At 43.9% G+C, this 9,603-nt stretch overlaps 1 long non-coding RNA gene across 1 annotated transcript in view; it reads right to left on the bottom strand.

Annotated features, from left to right (window-relative positions):
• LOC136695402 (uncharacterized) overlaps window positions 1–9,603 on the bottom strand; it is a 77,162-nt gene that overhangs the window by 48,148 nt on the left and 19,411 nt on the right. The gene's annotated exons all lie outside the window — the stretch shown is intronic.

Below are 9,603 nucleotides of genomic sequence, written 5' to 3'. Positions count from 1 at the left end.
AAATAATAACAAAATAATAAACTATGGCCAAAAATAAATTATTCTAGACATAAATGGATTATACTGTTTTCCTCTCATATATCATATATCTCACAAATTTTTCAAACAGATTGAAATGCATAAACTAAATTTATATCTTTCTATCTCTGATGTGTATAAAATTATAAATGTGTGGTGGAATAAGAAAAGAAAAATTTGCACTGAATTAGGGCAGAGAAATTAACCAATAACTAACCCTAACCCTAGGTCAAAATGACCAAAAAATATAAACTAACAGATTGTAATAAAAAAGATACAGCTACTGCTGTATATCTCTCTTTCTCTCTCTGAGAACACTTGTGTCTTTCTTTGCTTTGCTGCATTTACATATGAAAGGGTAGCTAAGGGCTAATAACCTGAAAGAGAGAGAGGTCTTGTCCTCAGGTTCTGAAAATTAACCTTTACATCTTATCATTTGGGCAAATCCTTAACATTAGAAAAGCGGATATTTTCATAAACTGAGGACATCAACCCTCTTTCTTGCAGCCCGTTAGTGGACTTTTAGCTATCCTATCCTATGTAAAATTAGCATAGCAGAGTATCACTCTCCAAAAGACAATAGTTCTCAGAGAGTGAAAGAGAAATATATATAGCTATATATATTTTATTACAATTTGTTAGTTTATATTTTGTTCTAGAGTAAGGGGTAGTTATTGGTTAATTTCACTGCCCGACTTTGGTGCAAACTTTTCTTTTTTTTAATTGCACCACAACTTTACACATAGTGTGTGTGAGTAAATGTGTACTTTTCAAGACTGTTGAAATAGTTTTATGTCTTATTTCACTGATGTAATTTTATAAATAAATAAATTGAAATAAAAATAAAAAAGTTGAAAACAGTCATCTGCCCTTATCCAGTCTTCTTTCCTGTGCTTCACCAGAGTCCTTATTTCTCCTGATTTACTGCTCTGTAGATGATTAGGAGAAGTTCATGTTGATGAACTTATTCCAACAGTCTTCTCTATAACTACACAGTGACCAATGTTTGTGGACACTGTCCAGTATCATTTCTGAAATGAAGGTCATTAACCAGTATCCTCTTTTGTGCTGCAATAAATCTCACTTCCTCTCGGAAGACTTTACACTAGACGTAATAAAATCTGAATGAAAATTTGATGGCATTCAGCCACAAAAACTTGAGAGATGAGGTTCTGATGATTAGTTCCACTGAGATATGTTCCACTGCATCTCATCGCAAACATACAGTACTTCGTAGAAACCTGTAAACATTAGTCTTAAAGACCATCTCCTGCAATATTTCTGAGCATAAAGCTGCTGTTAATACCAGAGGCGATTGCTCTAAGACTGCAAGGGAAGCTCAGCTTCCCCTAAAATGTCAAAAAATAAGTGATCAAATATATACTGTTGTGTGTACATGTCATTGAATAAATGTGCTCTACAACGCGCTCAACTTTTGTTCAGAATCAGTTTCTTATCACTGGTAAAGACGCGGCTTTCCCGCATATTCACGGTTCTTTAAACAGTGTGAGAGTTCAATAGCGAAGCAGCTAAGTGCAGCGAAACGAGATGAGTCATTGGATAAATGCTGGGCTTTGTCCTGCCCATCGGATGCTCAGTGTCTCTGGGGGTCTATGGGGCAGTGGGCTGGCCCGGACGCTCAGCTTCTGCATGATGATTGGATGATTTGTCTGAGGCTGAATCCCTTTTTGATTGACAGCGAAATGAGCGAATCAGCTATCCTTTGGTGTAAAGATTCGTGGGAGCATTACATTTTCATTCTGTTCTGAGTTCCCACTGTTCTGAATCCTCTTAGCGGTATTTTCTTTGTTAAAAACAACTAGCGACAAATCAAGCTTCTATTTCTTTTGGGGTTTTTTTGTAGCTGCTTGTGTTTGGAGACTGACTTCTATCAGTCTTTCTGACTTCTATAGCAGTTTCTGTCCAGCGGGTGCTGCTGAGCCCCTCCACCGTCACAAAGCACTCACAGGCGGACACACTTCACATGGGCCAAGGCCGTTTAAGCAGCCTAGCTCTGCGGGCCATTGAGAGGACACTAGTCAAGTCCCTGGAAAAGACGCCTTGTTGGTACGACAGGGTCACAGATCTTTTTCTTGAAAAGGAACGGAGGGTGGAATTTACATATTTACATTTATTTACATTTATGCATTTGGCAGACGCTTTTATCCAAAGCGACTTACAAAAGATGATCTAACATTCAAACTACAGCACAAATTATACAAAATACCTCACATTAAGTGCAATATGCCAGGAAGTAATAAGTGCATTAAAGAAAGACTTTCAGTGCAAAAGATACTCTCGGAAGAGCTGGGTTTTCAAGGATTTCTTGAATGCGGAGAGGGTTCCTGTTGCTCTGATAGTGCTTGGAAGCTCGTTCCACCAGTGTGGTACCAGAGATGAGAATAGCCTCAACTGACCTGTACAGTGGGTTGGTCGTGTTAGTTGGCGCTCCTTTGAGGAACGGAGAGGGTGGGCGCTAACATATGGTTTTAACGTATAAATAAACTGACACATTTTATGATGTAGGCCGAAGTTGAGCTTCCCCTCCTTGAAAGACCAGCATCCGCCACTGCATTAGGCCTATGTTTAATTGCTATTATATTTTCTGAATATGAAAGGCTTACTCTTGAGAGGATCACCCCAGTCGGAGTGTGGCACAAAGGAAATATTTGTGAAATATTCAATTGGGATCCTGCAATTGGGATAAACATTATACTCAGGGCATTTTTTTCTGATAATATCTTTTATTATGGTGGTTATTTTGGGACATACTTCATCATCATCTTTTCCACTAATCCATCATTAGGGTCGTGGTGGCAACAGGGTGAACAAAGAAGCCCAGATGTCTCTGCCCCTCCCACAACTTCCAACAGCTCCTCCTGGGGGATCTTCAGGCGTTCCCAGGCCAGCCGGGATATATATAATCCCTCCAGCGTGTCCTGGATCTACCCCAGGGCCTGATCTGCATACCGACTGCTACACACTTGGCTGCAAACTGCTCAAGTGAACACTGGAGGCCTCCATGTGAAAAAGCCAGAAGAACAACATCGTCCGCAAAAAGCAGAGATGCCACCTCCCAAGTCCCCTTGACGGAAGCCTTCCTGCCTCAGGCTACGCCTCGTCAACCTGTCCATGAATATCAGGAACAGGAGTGGAGACAAGGTACAGCTCTGATGGAGTCCAATGCCCACATGAACAAGCTTGACTTGCTGCCGAGGATGCAAACACAACTCAAACTCTGAGAGTGCAAGGACCGTATGGCTTGCCCAAGCAACCCTGGCACCCCATACTTCCAGAGCACCTCCGACAGAATCTCTCTAGGAGAACAGTCAAACGCCCTTCTCCAAATCCATGCAATCAAATTCTCCTGTCCCCTTTTTTATAAATGGGAAACACTACCCCTGTTTGCCAATCCAAAGGTACCATTCCCGATGTCCATGCAATATTGTAGAGACATGTCAGCCAAGACAGCCCCACAGTTTCAAGTGCCTTCAGTAACTCTGGGCGAATCTCATCCACTCCAGGGGTTTTGCCACTGTGAAGCTTTTAACCACCTCAGTGACATCAGTCAAGAAAATGTAGTTTAACACCCCAGACACTTCTAGCCCTGCCTCCTGCACAGGAGGCATGTCTCTCAGGTTTAGGAGTTCCTCAAAGTGCTCCTTCCAACACCCAACAATATGCTCAGTAAAGTTCAGAGTTTCACCATCCTTAATGAGCACAGCTTAGACAGTGTCCCCCTCCCTCTCTTGAGCTGTTGGAGTGTTTTCCAGAACCTCTTTATGGCTGCCCAGAAGTCTTTCTCCATGGCCTCTCCAAACTCCTCCCATGCTCTGGATTTTGCTTCTGCAACTGCCACAGCTGCAGCCTTTTTTGCTTGTTGCATCCACGGATTTGGGAGTTCCCCAAGCCAGCAAATCCCGAAAATCCTCCTCCTTCCGCTTGACAGCTTCCCTCACCCCCGGTGTCCACCAATGGGTTCTTGGGTGGCCACTATAACAGGCACCGGCAAGCTTTTGACCACAGCTACATGCAGCCGCTTCCACAATGGAAGTCCGGAACAGAGTCCATTCAGACTCCATTCCCCCTACCTGCTCCGGAACATGTGAGAAGTTCTCTTGGAGGTGAGAGTTGAAAACCCTCCGGACAGAGTCATCTGCCAACTATTCCCTGCATACCCTCACTATACGTTTGGGCCTACCAGGTCTGTCCATCAGCTTTCCCCGCCATCGGATCCAACTCACCACCAGGTGATGATGAGTTAACAACTCAGCCCCTCTCTTTACCTAAGTGTCCAAAATATATGGCTTCAGATCAGAAGACACAATCACAAAGTCGATCACTGACCTTTAGCCCAGGGTGCTCTGGTACCAAGTACACTTATGAGCCACCTTGTTTTTGAACATGGTGTTTGTTATGGACAAACCATGACTAGCACAGAAGTCCAACAACATCACTCCACTTGGGTGAGCATTGAAGTCCCCCAGCAAAACAATAGAGTCAGTGCATGGAATCCTCTCTAGAACTCCATTCACTGCCTCCAAGAAGGCAGAATATTCTGAGCTGCTGTTCGATGCATAAGCACACACAAAAGTCAAAGTTTTCCTCTCTGCTAGTCTAAGCTGCTTTGGGGTGACCCTCCCGTTTACCGGGACAAACTCCAACTGTGCAGCCGCCAACTAGGGATTTGTGAGTATCCACACACCCGCCCAGTTCCTCTCACCCTAAACAACTCCAGAGTAGGAGAGAGACCAACCCCTATCGAGGAGTTTAGTTCCAGAGCCCACACTGTGTAGAGGTGAGCCCAACTATATCTAGCTGGTATCTCTCAACCTCACGCTACAGCTCCTTCCTGCCAATGAGGTTAGGTTCCATGTGCCAGTTTCTGCTGCCAAGCTCCATGATGCCTGGGGCTTCTTTGCCCCTGCTCTGTGCCCAACGGGCATTGCACCACCACCGGGTACTCTGGGTCTTTTGGGTGTTGGACCCACATGATCTTCCCACATTGCCTTTTCATGCTAAGGCTGGCTGGGTCATGTGGGCTGCCCTGTCCCCAGGCACTCGTTATCTGATACTACCCCCAGGCCTGGCTCCAGGGGTAGGTCCCGGTAACCCTCTCCCCAGCAGGGTACACTTTGTTTTAATTGTTGTATTCATAGGGATGATTTTGGACATACTTTAGGACATACTTCATTGGACCATATTTTTTTTAATTAATCAAAACAATTTGAAGTGTACTGGTGGAATAGCTATAATTAATCATTATTAATCATGAAATAACAGCACAGCTGTGATGCAGCACAAGCACAAACCAAAGGCGAGTGCTGTAGTCCATCTCAGCATTGCTGTTGTTTCATGATAACACATGACCTCGAGTAGTCTATTGCTTTTATACAACTGTTCGGTAAAAAATCGTGAAATATATGAACGGAGCTGTGAAAATGGTGTCAAAAATGTTTATGAAATTAGTAAATTAGTAAAAAAATAGTAAAACGATCTCCTTACTGTAGGGACACGACTGATCTCCTGCTGTCTGAATTGTGCTGAACTACATTGTACTGTTACATGTCCAGTCCGTACTGTCATTTACACCATCATGACTGCAACTGCTTTTTATCTGACTTGCTAATGGTCCACATTATTGTTCTGCTCTCTGGACTGACCATTTTTATCTCTGTGGCTCCTAGTACTAAGAATACATTTACTGACAACTTCACTGACTCTGAACACCTCTAGTGCAATGATAATTATGCTGTTCTGTTCTTGACATGTACGTTGTCATTTACGTATGTAGTGGAGTATGGACCAGATCAAGAAATGAAAAGTTTAAGACTCTCCACTCTGATGAGGATTTTTGGAACAGAACCCCACATTCCGCAGAATGTGTGTGTGTTGACAGACTCTGCACACCCCCACACACACACAAACTCACGCACACACATATGTCTAAACCCAAAGACTAAGCAGAACACACTTCAGTGACCCCAGGATGAATGAGTCACCACCTTCAACCCAGATGACTCCTAACCCAGGGTTATGACTCAAAGTTTTGGAGACCAGGATTAAAGAACCCCAGTTTTATAGCTATTGGCGCCTAGATAGCGCAACGATTATCTTTTGCAAAATCAACAGATGGCCCCCAGAACTGACCTTCTAGTGAACTCGCGCAACCCTAGTTCAAACCAGACAAACAGCATGGACCAACAGTGCCCCCAAGTGGACATTTGCGAAATCACGTTTCGCCTTGCCGCCCTCTAAATAAATAACGGACGCACCGGGGCACCGCCGTTTATTAACATGTTTTATGCAATATGTATTAATGTTACCCTCTGTTATTCTCAGGTGAATGTCTACTAACTAATGAAGTGATGTGTATTACTGTTTCAATCATGAAGGAAAATTTCTGTCTCTGTTTAGGAAAACGAATTAGTTTCTAACATCTAGAATAGTTGGTAATGTACTCAAGATATATACATACATATATATTTGATAAAAATAATCCAGTACCCTCTTTATGCTATGTCCATGTATGTATAAGTATTTTATTTGATCCAGTATTTTATAAGAGCCATAAATATGAATTCTCTCCCTCTCTCTGAAACGTGAAGAAAGTCATGTGAGCCTCAGACCCAGGATCCAATCAGAGAAAGGAGACTTCCCAAATGGGCGTGACTGCGCCACATCTGAAAAGGGGTCACCCAGCCCTTGACTCACTCTCTCTTGCTACGCTCTTCTTTCTTCTCGCTTGCTACACTCTCTTTTTTCCGAGCTCTCTTCTTTTCGCTCCTTTGTCTTCTCTCTACGCCAACAAGACGACTCTTCAAAAGGAAGGGACGCCTTGTGTCAGTTAGCAGTGCGATACAGAATCTACCAAGTAACGTTGAGTAATTGTCAGTAATCTTTTCTTTGTTTATTTGTGTTTGTGTTTGTAGCCCAATCCAAGTATTTAATTTAACGACTGATCAAAGCAGGTGAAACTTATCCGTGGCCAGAATAAAAGACACCGCTAAGACAGAGGAAAATTGTAAAATAAAGAAGCTAAGTAATTCGAGATTAGTTCTGGAAATCGGAGGAAAACAGCAAGCTTTTACCTATCGGGAAGTGGAAAGTCCAGCCAAGCCAGCAGCTCTCTGTGAAGGGAATCCCCGACTGACGGCACACCGTCTGAAGGACGTTGAAAAGTGGCTGACTCACCCGGGAGCCATGGCAAGTCAAGCCCCAGAGAAATAACAGAGCAAAGATCTGCGGGACATCAGCGGCCATAAAACCCAAAATTGGCAGAAAAGTAAGCTAAATTCCTCATTTTCAGAGCTGAAATTTAATTAAATCTCTTGTTAAAATCATATCTTGATCAGATTAGATCATAACAAGCCTCACTCCCAAGCCAGATCGCCTAGCCTATCTCTAAATTCGAACCGGTTTCACCTGCATTGATTCCGTGAGATTTTGATGATTTTGCTATGTTTATCAAATATTATCTTTCCTCTTAATAAAGTGTTTCCATTATTTGAAATAACAGTGTGTGGAGTTTGTTCATTAAGAGTCTGAAAATCCTGAAGAACTCACATAGCGGTGAGAGTATTCCCTCTCTAATTAATTGTTAATGTTTTTGTCATTTAAGTCAATAATAATAATAATAATTATTATTATTATAAGTTAAATCACTATTAAGCATAACTAGTTAGAATATGGTCACTCCGCTACACGTATATAGACATCTTTCACTTGTGTTGTAATATATCTTATCACTTATGTTTTAGTACAATACCTGCTAAGACTGCTCGTGTCATATACAGAACTCAAATGTATATAGACCCTCCTCAACTCTAATATATTAAGGTTCATAGCATACTGTATCACACATTTTTCTAAGCCCTGTAACCTACTTTTATATCACTGCACTATTTATTGTTATTTCTTTCTGTATGTCTTGTCTTGTGCATTATGTACAGTACTGTGACACTACAATTTCCTTCAGGATTAATAAAGTGTTATCTTCTGCTTGTTGACTTGTTTGCATAGGGAACTCACCATTACCATGTCACCTTCGCTGTGGTATATAGCCCTGCATTGTGAGGGTGAAATTTTGAGTTTGGTGGTTGCTATCTACTTGTTCTTTTCAGAGAAATTAAAGAGCTCTCCTCAGCAATATGACAGAGCCAGTGTGTCTTCTGTGCTGCCACATTTGGTGTTAGAAGTGGGATGATTCTGGTATTACAGCCGAGATGGAAGAAATCGAGCGATGCATCAATGAGCTCATTGGGGCATGAAGAAAAAGAAAGACTGGAAATCCAGGAAGAGGAGGAGAGGTGCGTGCCGCCTGCCCCCTGTCACGATGGGACCAGCCGAAGGCTTCGCCAAAAGCACTGTGCAGCAGCGATTGGAAACACGGCCGGCCGCTTGGGTGATGAGGATCCCGTGTGGCAGATATTCTGGCAGAGAGAAGCCAGCCTGCCGGAGCAGTGCCACTCCACGTTCCATGCTACAATGGCAAGAGTGGCTTGAAACCTTATGAGGCGCAGTTTCAGATGATTTTGAGGCATTACACCTGGACTGCTGCTAACGCTTCTGCTCACCTCTGTGTGGCGCTGAAAGGGAAAGCTCTTAGAGTGCTGGTGGAGCCGTCATGGAGCTTCATGGGGACTTCACTGAACTTGCTGGGGCTCTACAACACTGTTTTGAACAAAGCCCAGGGACATCAGCAGCAAGGGGGCGCTGAAGGAGGGACAAAGACTAAAACATATCAACATGATAGCGATTGAAATATCTCTTCTGGTCTGCCAGGCTTTTCCAGGGTTCCTGGGAGCTGTACAGGAAGAACTAGCACTGGAACATTTTCTGAATGCCTTGTCGCCGGATGAGTTGAAAAGGCACGTTCAGTTAGTTGCTCGCCTAGCCTATGAGCATCTGCTGCTGAGGCAATGAGAGCGGAATTCATCCTTGCTCAGAAACCGCGGCAGCTAGCAGCACAGTGCTACTCAATGGAACCTCTGGTGGAGCAATCTGCATGCCAGTGGTGCCAGAACGAGGCCCCACCGAACGGGTAATTTGCTGGCAGTGCAGGAAGGGAAGACACTGAGCCAGCCAGTGTCGAGTTCCTGAGCTAGCAGGAAATATAAGCAAGGCTGCCCAGTGAGGGGTGGGCAGCCCTCAAAGCAGACCGCCCTCACGACTGGGGGGAAGAAAGTCAGAGCAGGGAGACTGGAGCAGGTTCATGAGTTCTGGCTGGCGCCTATCTGAGATCTATGCATACTGGGCACTGACTTCCTGATGGCTACCGGGGCAATACTTGACATGAGGAAGCGGACGCTGAGTCTAAAGGGGAGGCACATCAGGGTGTCCATGGTGGCAGGTGATGAAGCTGAGGTGGAGAGTTATTCATGGGTAATATGGGCTGTGCCACCTGGAGAAAGCACCATCATAAAGGCCGAGTAGGTCGCAACCATTCCGGCTGAGGAAGGACTCCAGGGGGCTGCAGGCAGTGGCCCTGGAGAGCCAAAAGATGACACAAAGCTTCATGCTGTGCGCAAGCTTTGACAACGGGGTGGAGTGGGACTCCACTCTTTCAACACTCAGAAAGAACGA

The sequence above is a fragment of the Hoplias malabaricus genome, chromosome 4, assembly GCF_029633855.1.
Source record: "Hoplias malabaricus isolate fHopMal1 chromosome 4, fHopMal1.hap1, whole genome shotgun sequence".
NCBI lineage: Eukaryota > Metazoa > Chordata > Actinopteri > Characiformes > Erythrinidae > Hoplias > Hoplias malabaricus.
This window is presented reverse-complemented; position numbering and strand designations above follow the sequence as displayed.